The sequence below is a fragment of the Orbicella faveolata genome, unplaced genomic scaffold (genome assembly GCF_042242905.1).
Source record: "Orbicella faveolata isolate gen_17 unplaced genomic scaffold, um_ofav_v1 contig_24, whole genome shotgun sequence".
NCBI lineage: Eukaryota > Metazoa > Cnidaria > Anthozoa > Scleractinia > Merulinidae > Orbicella > Orbicella faveolata.
The window spans coordinates 4,849,890-4,864,990 of record NW_028301552.1 but is presented as its reverse complement, the minus strand read 5'-3'; the positions used below and the strand labels follow the sequence as shown (position 1 = coordinate 4,864,990).

Here is a 15,101-nt window from a genome sequence, read left to right as displayed (position 1 = left end):
GAATTAAATTTAGAAAATAATATGGTGCTGCAATTTGGCAGGGAGGGTTGTCTCGCGTAACAGTGACGATGGTGCTTTGTAGTTGGAGAACACAATATAGATAATTTAAGGGAACTGAGATATTTTTGGAAATTAATTCACAGAAATTATTATGCTTGCAAAACATAAGAAAAAAAAAATGAAGTATACAACATGAAGTGAAAATATGCTATGTCATGTACTGAAAGGACACTTCTAAAAGCTAATAAAAGCAAATAAAACGTCGAACTTGTTTTAAAATAATAAATACTAACAAAAATACTGAAAACAATTTTCGCTGTGATAAATTTTGCAAGACGAGCTTTCGAAATGCACAATATTGTTTCACAGTGCAAGTTATTGCCTGGATATCTCAGTCTTGTAAGTGAGAGGTATCGAACTTGTTCGAGATAAGTCCAGCCAGTTTTTGTATACAAAACCAGCCAGTTCCTGCCCACAGTCTTAACAAAATTAAACACCACTGGAAACTTCTCAGGTTCAGCAAAATAATTACAAAGAGCTACAGTTTCTTAACATTAGGTTTTACCAAGCGTCTGATAAAATTAGACTTTTTTATTCTCAATTGTAGGTGTCTTTGAGTTGCATATTGATAAAGCAAACCAAGGCGTTAAACGCGTTTCTATGTAACGTTGTCCACGGCGTCGGAATGGTAGATTTTATTGACAAAGCCTTAGATCTACAAACTTGAGTGATTTTTATTTTTCAGTACAATATAATAGTCTATGTTTAGCGGATAATGAGGACAGAAATTTGTTGACAAGAAATTTACCGTAGTTTTGTATTTACCTGTGTAACTGATGAAGGTTATAAAACAACAGAAATTTAATTTTATATCCAGATTTCCACCAAAGCTGTGTTAAACATAAGAACTATCCAGAGCAGGAAATATGGACCCGAAAGTTCACCGTTTTACTTTTCATTCAACCCCTGTAAACCTTACGCACCTGAGCAAAGTTCTCCTCCAATCCTCAGAAATCTATATCACTGGTACACTCGCTTCCCTTTAAACCGGGTTATATTCACAGCCTCGACGAAAATTAAACAATGCTACCAACTAATTTTGTTTTTATCCTTGCCTACATGTCGGTGATTTATTCATTTTCAGTACGTCATGGAATAACAGGTGGTAAAGGGATAAATCAAGCGAATTATGTTACAGCGGCCTTCAAGAAAATCTCTTAGAATTTCTACGCACATAAAATACAATTTATGCTTTGCGGCAGTTTTGTAAGGCTTGTGAAGTGTCACCGCCTTGACAATACTGTTAATTGGCTAGACTTAGCGGTCTGGTTCGGAATATCTGAACTAATGATTTTCCTTAAAGCGTTAATTCGTTTCGGATAATATCACTTTCATCGTGCCACCAGGTAGCTATAGGATTGACAGAGTGTCATGTAACTCTTTGCGGCACGCACTTAATTGGTAAATAGCGCGCTTAAACGATCACGTTTCGTAACACTTTGGGACCTCTCTTAGCAGGTGAGTAAACTACGCTCACTAAAGGAGAAACAAAATATTCCATGCAGTCAGTCTTAAAATCCATAATTTTCAACGAAAAATTGTTATGTTTTTAATTTTGGTTTGCAAGTCCGCGATTTGAAATTTCCAACTTGAGATCCCACAGGAACATTACACATTTGGTTGACCTTGCAAAGCTAAATGGCAATGAAAACAAAGGTAATTTAAACATCTCTATGGAATTCGCCCACGAAAGGCGTCAACAGAATCCCCCGGGCCAATCATTTGGTTGCAAGGATGTTTCAGCCCAAAAATATTTGCTTAGGACTCTCAATTGCATCTTTAACAAATTCAGCCAAATCGTTTGTTAAAAGGCATTAGAAATTATATAAAGGCTGAGTTTTTTAGAGTCTTGTGTTTTTTTAAAGCACGCATGTACTTTAGGGAGGCACGCCTAGTCTGTGTTACAGGGATTTACATGGGCTTGAGATAAAAATGACTATATGGTGAAAAGTGGTAGACATTCTGCTTGTCCAACATAATGAGACGGAAAGCTGTAGGGCAGATGTAGAGTGGGGTACTTAAACTATTTTCCTCTTAGTTTTCCTCCAGCCCCGCTTCAATACGGCGGTAATTTCAAAGATGCGGAATCTATCCTTATACTAAGGTTTGCAAACTCACTCAAAATGTAATTTAGCGCATTTTTCAAAAGATTTTATATAATTGTATTGAATAAAATCCTTCAAGTTTAGCATGGTGTTAATGCATGCTAGATGTTAAAAACTGCCACTAAATTTTGCTGATAACTTTGCAATCAAATTTAAAACACGGTGTTCTCGCCTGCATCAATGTGCTAGAATTTAATCCATTTCGCCGCATCGTTTTAGAAAGATCCACGTATCTCTCTTTCCAAATGATTTTGTTGTGTAAAAATTGTTGACGTCACTGACAATTGTACCTGGAGGACGTTTTGAAAACTGCTCGATTTTTATCTCCCCCAGACTGCGGGGGATATGCTAAACCCTGAAAAAATGATAATTTATCATAGGTTCACTCCCCTGTCCTTCCCCCTATGGCATTATGTCTGGTTAGGGGTCCGTGATTTTTCACTGGTATCCAGCACCCCTTGGTATAGAGACGCTGTGAGAGAAACGTTTCTTGGCTTAAAACAAGACACAATGCCACAGGCCACGAGATAACGCAGTAATTAGAATCACAATGTTATCCGTGTTGTAAATGTCAAGTCCTTACTGCGTGTTATTCACCGTCATTTTGTGTACTAAACGTTGCCTATCGACCGCCTAGAAATTGGTGTTAAATCAAGTTCATCCTCTGGTCTATTTGATATTTTCTTTTTTATTCATGTCACCAGTACACTAGGAACGCATTCTTATTGCAAGGAAACTAGGATGCTGATGTATAAAAGGATATAATTGTATACGTTAAACTTGATACTGAGAGCTATTCGAAAAATATGGAATCAGGTCCGTAACACAAGTCTCTTCGATTATTTTACGGGTACCTTGTTTGTGTGATTGATTTAGATCTTCTTCAAGATGCTAATCACTTTTCAGAATCAAAGGAGTAAGAAAATGGCTTAAACTGTTCAGTCGGTATACAATCGACTCATTCACAACCGTGCTCTAACAAAGCTCCAAGCCATTTGAGAGTCTTTTCTCATTAACGAGAAGAAGAATGTCGCAGCATGAACCTCACGGCTAAATAAAAGCACTATTGTTTTTAATGAACACCATAGTTTACAACACTAAACTCAATGCATAACAAAAAATTGTTTCTCAAAGTGTTAACGAAATGAAATGAAAAATACTCCAGTCTTTATTTACTGATTTCCTTTAGGATTTTGCAGCTAGTTCTTCAGTTAAAATTTCCCAGTCCGATTGTTTTATTTCAAACCTCTTCCACCTCGTGGCAAATTATACATCCTGTTTAAATCTCTTCCACAGTTAATGGTGTCAGGTGAATGTTATAATATTTGTTTTGGGAGAATCGTTAAGATAAACTAGGTATTTATAAATAGCCGAAAACATCTCTTGCAAGCTAAGGTTTGTAAATAGATGAGCTCCTTATGTAACGACCACCAAATTATTGGATAGATAATGAATAATATTTCTTGAGATAAAACTCCAAACATCTTGGTCATGCCGCAATGATAAGCACCGGTTTAATACCGCAAAATAGGGTATTTCGTGAGTTAAAACCAATTCTGATACTCAGGATAAAGAGATAAGCCAATAAATAAACTTTGCTTCCGAATTATATTCTTATTGTTGAAACTATAACGCTATAATTCTTTCTTATTGGTCTTTTCTGCCGTTGAAGCCCTGAATTTTTTCAGGCTTCTTCTTTCCAATTGCTTAAATTGGAAAAGTAACTGCGATGATCATTCTTCACTTTCATGAATTAAGTCTATAAATTTGATGTATGCCGTAGCAAAAACTGCTCTATGTTAAGCATTTTCTACCTATTAGGACTGATAACTCTGAAATTCCACTGATAAACGTTAAGGTTTGCAGATTTGCAATGTTTTATCGTCAGTTTATCTGGATTGTATCTTAGTTATTCTGTGTAGTGTATTAAGTTATTTAGATACTCCTTTACGAAAATCTCTGAGCCGACCACAGGATCCTCAGCTCAAGGATGCCCGTTTACCTCGAAGCCGATGCCACTGAAAATAAATTGTTCTTAGTCTTAAAATTATAACCGAAGGCGCTTGATGCATGATAAATTTCTTTACAATTTACCATTTTCATTACAAACAACAACTTGGCACCGCATTTTGAAAATTAAAACTAAGCGAACGAGTTAAACTTTCGTTTACTTGAAAAGGAGTCAAATCGTCTGAACTGATTTAACTCGACAGCTGCTGTTATATTCGTCTAGAAACTCAAGCACTCCAACAGCAAAATTGGATTTTTAGCGAGTGAAATGTGGCGGACGTAATGTGTCCTACAGTTAGACGGTTAATCATAAGCATCTTTTATAAATTAATGAATTTCCTACCTGAACTTGTTGTTCTGAAGATGGAAAAAGAAAAAAATGTCAGCGAAAAAAGCCGCAAGCCTTGATATTCTAGAAATCCTTGTGACGATTTTCTCGGTAAGGAAATTAAATCGATGTTCGACGAAATGCGAAGAATATTTCCAAATTTACATATCTTCCTTTTCACCTTGAGTTCCAATAAAAACTGGCAGGCAAGGCGCCAAATATTAGCTGGTTGCAGTATTCAGTTTATTGAAGCCAGCAATGTGAGTTACAACTCATTAATTTTTACGAGATTTGATAGGAAGTCGTAAATTTGCCGTGTTTGAAAGTTCTCCTACTATGATGTCACCATGAGAAGCCCTCATTACCAAACATCAAGGCATCAGGGTTTTGTGTTCATTTTGAACGAAATTGAAAAAGACATCATTGTCCGGAATTATATTTACATAATCCAGGCACTAATGGTGTTTCATAATTAATACACATTACGTCAGCTACGCAGGGAATTTATATCAACATCGAGGCAAAGTCGTGTCAGTCAGTCAGTTCGAGGCCAACAAGTTTCGGTCCAACTTACGAACTCATCTATTTACTTTTCGTGCTTAATTTACTGTGTATCGAACGAAACTTGGCAGATGTGAAGTATTTAGAAAAATGGGTGGCCAAATAAACCATGTCATTGTAAAAAACAATAGCGTTATTGAAGTATTTGCATCAACCCTTCTATTAAATCAATAACAATAATTTTACTGCTACAAGAGAGAACAGCTGAATACATGAACACTCCTAAAACTGAAGTACAATACAAGATGAAAACAGTTTCAACAACTCATCCCAAAACCATGGTGCAAAACACACACAAACGGTGCCTCTCATTCCCTTCTATGGTTTGAATTTTGTAACTTTGAGAAAGATAAATGTTTGGGTATCCAGAGAGTGATGGTGGTAATTAATAATAAGTCCCCACCCACGTTACACAAACCAGGCATGTTTCCCTACATAACAAAAGAAAGTTTTCCATTGTTACTCTTAGCCTTTGAAAATTTATCAATAAGTTAGTATGTATGTCAGCTGGATTTTGTTTCGACAACAAAGCGTGTTATGAAGCGAAAGAATATCTGATTTAAGAATAAGATAAATGTTTTTTTTCTCAATTTAAAAGCTAAACACAGCAAACGACATGGAAGCTATGAACGTGAGGGACTGGAATCTCAGTTTTCAGTCTCATTCTCGGCGATTTTTCGGCATAAGTTAAAATTTCAGACCATTTCGCAGCTATCGATAATTATCAAAAACTGAATCATTGGAAAATGCAATTCGAGAGTTTTCATTGGTCTAGGTTATGAGCCATTACACCATGCTCTATAAAAATGGTAAGCGTGCGTGTAATTTTTTGGTGCGTTTTTATTTTGATTTCATTTTAGTTCTCTATATTTTGGGGGCGTTTTTTAATAAAACAGTTATTCCACTCGTGCTCGCTGAATATGAGATGGTTCAGTAGTCAACTCGCCGCTATGCTCCTCGTTGGATATCTATCATCTCACATCCAACGTGCGCTCGTGGAATAATTGCTAATCATTTCAGATCTCAGATATCATTCTACCCGAAATTCTGTAAAAATGTGGAATTTTCGTTTTTATACCGGAATTTGAATCTTAAGGTATTGAGCTCATTTTCTCGAGCTCAAAACGAGTTATTTTTACCTTTGAGATAAGATATCTCAAGAAGGATTTAAAGCTTTTGACCTCAAATTTTCAGGATTGCTAGGTCTCACTGAGTTAATTGTTATGAATGAGGGAATTTGCCATAGAATTCTTAGGATAAAAGTTATCAAAACAGTATCTAGATTTAGCCATTGCCACGGGACCATAAGTCAATCAATAAGAGCAAGCGTTGGCTTCAGCATAACTGTACCTACATAACAATAGACTATGCAATTTTGGCCTACCAATGCCTGAAAGCATTTTTTTTGTATCACCTAGCTCCTAAACCAGCAGGGAAGTAAAAGAAAACAATAAACTGAAGAAATAGAAATAAAAATAAAAATCTCTTAGCTTTGACAATACTGCACCCAAAAACACGTTACACACATAAAAATAAAGGTTAATTAAAATGTTTTCCCTTCCCCTCGTTTGCAATTTTATGTTCAATGTAGGCTGAAAACCTAGCTTAATGGGCGAAAATGATAACAAGCGAGAAAAAGATATTCCAAATGATAGCCACACGCCAAAAACAATAATTTAGCTCATTTAAATTGCATATGAAACAACGGATGTGTCTCCAGCCGTGATACCCCAGCTGTGTTTCTTTCTCCGTGTTTCTAGTTGCTGAATATACCCACTTTTTTCTCCGTAAACTCTTAAATTTACGGCGTTTACCGTCTGTTTTAAGGTGTTTTCTCACGGAAGTGAAAATATTTGTATCTGAATTGCTGTGAATTGGAGATATCTCTCTATTAATTGGCTGGATCGATCTTAAGATAAGAGGAAAAGAAAACTGGGGGCAATTATTTCTGTTTGCCGTTTGCCGAAACCATCATTTTTTAAAGGCACTCTAATAACTTTCAAATAACATAATGGAAAAGAAGTTATAAACTGTTGGATAATAGCTGTTGATTAAAACTGCCATTAAAGATAAAACTGATAGTGCGAAAACACACATGATTTCTATTACAGTGGTGGGTGATTGACTTGTCTATATATTAGGTCTGATAAAGGTCTTTGCTGTTGTCGTATGATGAAACGTGCTGGCGAGACTATTTGACACTACAAAGACTGACCGCACGATTAAAATGTGTTGTCACGATTAGAGATTTCGTCAGCATTGTGTTTCAGTTAGCACGAGAAGAGAAAAAAAGCAAACTGAACAAAAAAAGACAACAAGAACACCGAAACAAGAACAACAAAAACAACAACAACGATACTGACAAGGGTCAACGTAAGAAAGTTCCGTTGCTGAATGAAACATAATAGTGAGAGATTTGAATTAACATTCTATACAAGAACAGTACTGATAACACCCCAACCACTGTGAGATAAATGGTATTTCAGCTTTAATTGCCATTCGTAAATTTTAACCTGGATAGCACGACATCTGTATCATATATGAGATTTTCGTTATATCACGTCTTCGTAAAAATCCAAAGAAAGCAAATTTTTGAAAATTAAATATGATTTTTTCTGTCACTGACACAGGCATATACTTTGAAAAAGAATTCCGAGTGCTCCATCTAGGAGTCGAACCTAAGACCTTCTTGTTACTAATCTAGATGCTTTACCACTGGCTACAGGAGACTGGAATCATTTGAACCTAGTTTAATGGCCTCAGCTCCCATGGGTCTCTTGCAGAGATGCTCCCGGTACAGTACATCTGGACTATTAGCCAGGAGGTCTTGGCTCTCCGAGTATGCCTGTTTCACTGACAGAAAATCACCATCTTCTTTAATATTAACCAAGCTAAAAATCCACTATCTCATTCGTTATCAAAGCGAATTTTTATTTGCAAATAAACATCTTAGAAATAAAAATATTCACAGGCAATAGCGAAAATGTATTTTTAAGAGGATGATAATAATTCTTGACAATTAATCTAGCGAGAAAATAGTCGACCCTCCAAATTACCAAATTACAGTGCAAGGCTAAATTTTCGTCAGAATTAGGAAACATTAATGCATGTACGAGAGTTTAAAAGGCAATTTAGTTGGCAAGTTTTGTAGTCTTCGCCCACACAATTTTAATTTTGCGTTCGCGCTTTATCGATGGAAACAACATCAAACGATGCCACCAGCATTCATCACAATTTTACCGGCATTAACTGATTCAAAAAGAATATTTGATGACCAGGATGTATTAAAGTCAGTCCTTTTCCACGACTGCTAATAACTTGACAAGCCTATGCTAATGCCGTCTTCAGCAAAACATGTTACTATAAACAACTTCGAACAAGGCAAATTAGAAAGATCCGCTGCATTATGTGAATCTTGTAGCACCTTTTTCTCGCTCCAGAACAATTTCCTTCCTCTAGAAATCTAGGGTAAATACAGATGCGTTGCCTCTAACGGATGTCTGTGTGTTAAATCGCGTTAAACGTGTCTTCGGTATAGAAGCAGTTGAATAAGTCGCTCAATGCTCATTTTTATTCATCTGGCGCTATATTCCTAAACAAATAAGCCAACTCAGTTTTATTTGTCTTAGGCCAGAGGGAGGTTTACTACTTAATAGGCAGTTATTAGGGATTCATATTTTTAAGACGCGCCCTCCGAGAGAAATTGTGGCGATATAAGCACAAAAAATAACCCTTCACACTAGTTCGGCAAAATACAATGGCAAAGCGGTGCACCATCGAATTTTTGAAACGTACCCGCACGCGTTTTGAAATTGTCAACTTCACCTTGCACTAGTGCTTCAAGCAAACATTCAAGTAGATAGAATTTCACGAACCCCAACTTGAACGTATTTGAGGTTGTAACCTAATACATTTTGTGAAACTTTATATATTTACGATAAATCCAAAAGGCCTCTCTCGTGATAGACTTCCTGAAACAGTGTATCCGTGTCTAACACAGCCATGCCACAATATTTATTCTCTTGGCTGCATGTTTGACGAGGTTAGACAAAATGTCCCATTCACTAAAGAGCTGAGTTCGTGTCAGCAATGCAACACAAAGATGAAACATTATTCCGGATACCATAGACGTAGGTTTATCATTATTCATTCCAAACTAAACAGAAGTTACTCAAAATGGTTCCTGAATAAAATATAAATAGACAAGGGCATAACTCACGAAAGTAGCGATGAATTAACGTCGAGTCTTGTTCTTCAGAATGTTTCTCATAAGCTGCAGAGTTTCCAACTTCATGTCACTGAAACAAAGACGATTAACGAAAAACCTATTAGAATCCCGAAATAAGGCTTTCTATTCCAAGCAAACTGACTCTCTAGTCAGAACATGCTGTTTCGACATACAAACCACATTTACTTTTCTAAGCCGTAGAAAAGTTTCATTTATTGATGGCGGCAATATTGGCCCGGAGGTCGGATAAAAATTTAAAGCTAATAATTCGGCCGGAATTAAAGTAGCCGGCGCTTAGCAATCGAAGAATAGAAGTCCCAAGAAGGAAACATTCACTGCTTAAGCTTGCAGATAAAATTACACTTGAGTTCTAACCGGAATATCTTACCGGCAACATCTGTTTTACCATTTTTTTATTCCGCGCACCGGCTGGCCGCTGGGCGCTGCAACAATGGTTAACAAAACTCCTACCTAACGCGTCCTGCTCCGAATGAACCACCAAATATGTCTTGGTGTTTGTCTTCTTGGAGGAATATTTCGAACATAGATGCAAGCAAACGTTTCTGGTCAGAGACCAAATGAAATGTCAATACATACTGAATATTGTTATCTGGAAACCCAGCGCCGGATCTAGCGCGCTAGCTAAACAAAAGGCAGTAGTTTAAACAATTAAGACAGACAGGCTGCTACAAAGCAAAGAGAGATATGTTGATGGGCCACGTACGAATTTGAAAATTTTGCTGCAAAAAGCGGTCCCCTCAACGTTTAATATATCCTTTTCTAATAACACGGGCTAACAGGCGGCTTTCTGATTAATCTTATTTGCTTGGATATCATTGGTTGAAGATTCAAAGGGACTTGTTCCCCAACAGCGCATCAACAAAATGAGGTCATGAATCGATCGCCACATGCAAATTTCCATGCTATCCAATAACATTGTTATTAATGATTTATCTTGTTTAAATTTGTTTATCGCAATATTTTGTACTAAACAAGAGACCGATAAAATCGGAAACGATATTACTTAAATAAAAGAAAACCCCTCGCCTCACACATTCAAAAGTGAAGTTTGAAATCGCATGCAATAGGGCCACAAAAGCTTGACCTCAAAGGGAACTTCCTCGAATGCACAACACGACGTAAGTGATTTTAAAAGTCGTTTCAGAAGTTGTCGACAATGCGCGTTTTTTAGTGATTCATTTATCTTTTCAAATAAAAAGCTTCATTCAACTAACGGGACAGGAGCTGTCTTAATTTAGATTTTTTAAATTTCTTTTTTCCGTTTATTTGTTTTGGAGGAAATGTCAAATTGAGAACCACAGCTTCGCTCTTTTAGAAATGACATGAATGCCATTTTTATCTTTTGCGAGTAAAAATGACTTGTCTGATTTGAAATATTGCAGATTACTCCTTCCTAGCAAAGTTTTGTTTTAAAAGGAGTCGAATAAAGTTGCAATTAAGTAAAATATAGACAGAACAGCCTTGTTTGCTTTAACTTTACAGACGAAAGCCGTTTATGATATCTGCGAGAAGATCAATTTTTGCTCTCTTAATCACTTACTGCATGCTACGCGTTTAAAATCTCTAAAATTGTAATGTGAAATAAATCTTCCCAAGTTGAAATTAAAAAACTAGCTTGCATAGAAATACTGGAGTTTATTTTGTTCTAAGTAATTTTGTTTTTGAAAGATCTCCGAATAAAGTTGTAATTAAAAAAAAAAACATAGACAAAACAATCATATATGCTCCAACTCTACTGAAGAAGCACTTCATTAAATTCTAAGTTTTTTTCTTGTTACTACGTCAGTTTTTGCTCTATCGTTCATTGCTGCTCACTGAAAATATTTCAAATTGTAATAGATCTTAGCTTTCAAAGTTTATTTCACAAGTTTAAGAAATAAAGTGCACCGAAATGTATCGAAATTTCGTTATGTATACAATACAACAATGTATCTAAAATGTACTCGAAGGATTCGGCTTAAAGATTTGAATGAGATGTCCTTAATTCTGGATATTAGAATAATTGGTGCGAGTTTCAAGATATTGAAAAAATTTGCCAAGCGGGTCCAGAGGGAAGCTGAGAATTTCTTAGCTTTCAATGAGCATATTTTAACAGAAGGAATTCCAAATCTTGTGAACTGATGATTTCCAAAGCAACAGTAACAATTCCTTACTTGTGTTAGCAGAAGAAAATCTCGTACTAAAAATTGGGTTTACCAAATTGATGAAATTCTTCTTGACGTAATGGACTTAGCTTTTCTAGTCGTAATCACATTGCAATAAAAGCGATTCGTGCAGAGTTCTTTAAACGAAATGATTCCAGACAATTAGAACGCCGGATGTCTGTCTCCAAAGCCAATATTCCGTATGTTAGTCCCAAGGATAGATCTCAATTTGAATAAAAGTCCCAGAGAAAATTCTTAAAATATAATATGCAGATGGTTTTCTTCAATTAGGTTTACGTTACAAGCGTTTCATAAAAGTAACATTCTACATTATACGAATGTAACTTGATAATACCTTTACTAAATACAGTATAGATAAGGCGTTCTCTAATGTTTAGACGAGAATCCCACGCTACGTAATTTAAAATTTTCGATTAAAAATGGGCAAGGCTATCTTTGTTAAAGATGTAATTTGAAAGTCGCAAACCTATTCCTCGAGGACTGGTGCTGTTTGACACTTCTTCCCAGTTAATAGAGGAATTTAATGGCGCTGTATGTGTATTTTCTGTAGTCTTCACTCCACGAAATTCGACTCGGAAATTCGAAGGCGCACTTTGTTGGCTTGGAACCCATTTGTAGCGCGGCTTTTGCGCAGTAATTGCGAAACAGCAAGCCTTGATATTAAGGGAAATGGGGTGTCAAAATTTTTATTTGGCTAGCACTAATTACGCCTTGGTCACCTCATTAAGGGCGGAATGATCTGTCGGAAATGATTGCAGTTACCAATAAGAGCTCAGCTCTTTTCCTTTATTTGTGTTCATTTCTAACTTAGGCGACTTCTTTGATCGAAAGACGTTTTAAAATGACGAGTGGGATAGCTGAGAAGTTTCAAAAAAAGATAACCGTGAATTTTCTCCATAAAATCTCCTGATGAGGTCTCAAACAGTGCAGGTACCTTGAACTAAAACGTTGTTACGGTTACGAGCGGTTTGCGGTTGAAGTAACGAGTTTTTCATCAACTAAAGATCTTGTATTCAACGAGAGATTTTATAAATAAAATTGCAGGTACGTCCAATTACCCAATATTTACGGTCTTTTTTTGTCTTTTGGATAACCGAAGACTGTTGTTATTTAGGGACCCCATGTTGAGAGATTTCCAGGGCTCAAAAGCGAAATTTGAATAAATATTTCTTCTGATGAAAGTGCTTACGATTACGTTTTTAACATCAGTGTAGAGTCAACTTAAAATTCCTCATATAATAATGTAAATGATCGTGTCTCGAGTAGTAGTTTGTGGTTGAAAGATTGGCGAAACATTAGTTTGGTAAAAAATCTCCATTAGACCTAAATTACCCTCCGACTGCCGTGTCAGAAACCACAACATCGAAATATTTGGTCTGTCCCTTACAAAGCGGTGCGTTTCAGTCTTATAATTCCTTGTTTCTTCATTATTTTATGTTGGCAGTTGTGTTATAAGAAAGAAAAAAGGCGAATCGACCTTCTGTAGTGCGCTAAATGATGCTGCATCATAAAAAAATTGCATGAGAGGGGTTAAAAATTCCTATAACCGCAGGAGTTTTCTTCAGTCTATAAGTTAATTGAAATCTTCGATTGGTTTATAAATCTCGCCAGTCAGGTTTAAATTCTTCTTCTTAAGGAACAGACTGTTTTGTCGACAGCCAGATCTTTACCTGATTAAAGTTCTTTTCAATTATAGATCCTTTACAAATCAATCAAAACTATTCAGAAGTGTAGAAAGTTTCAAGAGAGACTTCTTGTTTAGTTTATCCTTACGCATTTTTAGAACTAATTAATGCTGAAAACTATGAATCTACACCCATCTCTGACTTAGCTTTATTTTCGTGTGACCCCAGATTTGTTGTATTTCCCCGTTCAGGGCGGATCCATCGCTGCACCTTCAACTGATTCTATTATATAATCCGCGTATTTTTTAAATTCATGAGGCCTGCACGTTGTGACCTTTGTGAATATAAGTTATATATTATTCACGCAAGGCGCAAGCTTTCTGATACAGATTTGAGATACTATAGGACTATTAACTGAAATTTACTGAAATTTACACCATTTTACATCGTTTTCCCAGCAATTTAAACTTAAGTCCTATCTTCAGTGAGGTTTACCCCAACTTAAGCGCCAATTATATTTGCTTTCTCAGATAGCTTAAGTTAAAATTAAAAAAATCACCTCAACAAATCTTTGGAAAACATCTTAAAGCGTAATTTACAATGCATTAATTCAAGAGAGCTACTTCGTATTCGAATAGCGTTCTTAACATCGTCAAAAAAACCTTTTCATGGCTTCCGTTTTATCAGTGCTAGCGTCCCATCCGGTATAAATTTGTTTTTTTCCTTACAGTAACCCTATTTATCGTCGTAAAAATTTCGAATGTTTATTACATCACACACCTTTTTAAAGCTACTTATTTTGCATGCTACCGGTTGTTAAATTTTATTTTAGCCATTACAGGCTAATTTGAACCCAAATCTGATTCAGTATCGCACCATGAGAACATCTGACCGCACAGAGTTACGATCTATCATTTTAAAACGCTCCAAGCTCTGTCAAATTTATAATTTTCTTGCGAAAATTTCTTGTGTATTAAGCCCCTAAGACCATCAAATCGACCAACCAAAAGATACTATGTCGGTGTATGATTTTTCATCATATTTGAAATTAAGGCAAATTGACTTGCTTTCGTGTGAGCCGTTGCAGTTAGCTTGTGTCATTATTACATAATACTTATGACACTTACTATTAATTTGAGGTCTTATTTCTGCACAAGTACTAGTTGTAATACTTATTTCACTCGTTGTGCTTAATTTTACATTGTATCACGGTCAGTTGGCCATGAAGCGAGATAACTGCAAAATCAAAACTCCTGGGCGAGAAATAGTGATAAATTTCACTTTGCAGTGAGCAGAACTCAAAAGAAGCTGTCCCATTTCAGCGATTTTTGTTATCAAATTGTCAAAATACATTGTCAACAGAAAAAAAAAAAAAAAAAAAAAATAAACATCACTAGTTGAACATCACCCGCCTGGCATAAAAATTCGTCAATCTGTGATTTTCTATGAAGACACCGTCGGAAGAAACCTAACCACTAATATTTATAACTCATCGATTCTGCCTGGGAAGTCTCGTCTTTTTGATAGATACTTCAGTATTAAAACAACCGATTGTCGGAAGAATTTCCAGTTTCTGTTTATATAATTACTATCAGCCAATAATGAGCTCGATGAGAATCTCTCCGAGCGAGCACGAACACACTCGAGTATTTCGGAAAGATGTACCGCGTGTGTGAACTCATCCCTGCTAGGATACGTGCGTTGCTTAGCAACCACTTCCTATCGAACCTGACGGGTTAGTACGATAGTAAACACTTTACACCGTCAATGACACATGCGCTGTTAACATGGGATTACACACTTGCCGACCAATCAACATGTGTGTTTTTCATGTTTTTTTTTTTTTGGAGTTCTGTTTTTTTTGGAGGCCTGTGTTATTATACAAGTCACATTTTCGACCTCATCTTTACAAAGTTGAAAATGAACAAGTGCCGGACACTTAAATTGCTTGTCATTTCCTGCGAAGTCGTTCATTGCCTCATTCATAAGTTGATTACT

General features: G+C 36.1%; 1 protein-coding gene across 7 annotated transcripts in view; it reads right to left on the bottom strand.

The window, feature by feature from the left end:
* Positions 1–15,101, bottom strand: part of LOC110056326 (voltage-gated delayed rectifier potassium channel KCNH1-like) — a 46,108-nt gene that overhangs the window by 24,146 nt on the left and 6,861 nt on the right. For 2 of the 7 annotated variants that reach the window (XM_020762783.2, XM_020762784.2), the window contains exon 2: positions 9,284–9,362. The gene's annotated coding sequence lies outside the window, so the exon portion shown is untranslated. Of the gene's footprint in view, positions 1–983; positions 1,426–4,518; positions 4,620–9,283; positions 9,363–9,478; positions 9,634–9,763; positions 9,975–11,944; positions 12,101–15,101 lie in introns of those variants that run through there. The other 5 variants (XM_020762785.2, XM_020762786.2, XM_020762788.2 and 2 more) reach the window with 5 other exon arrangements.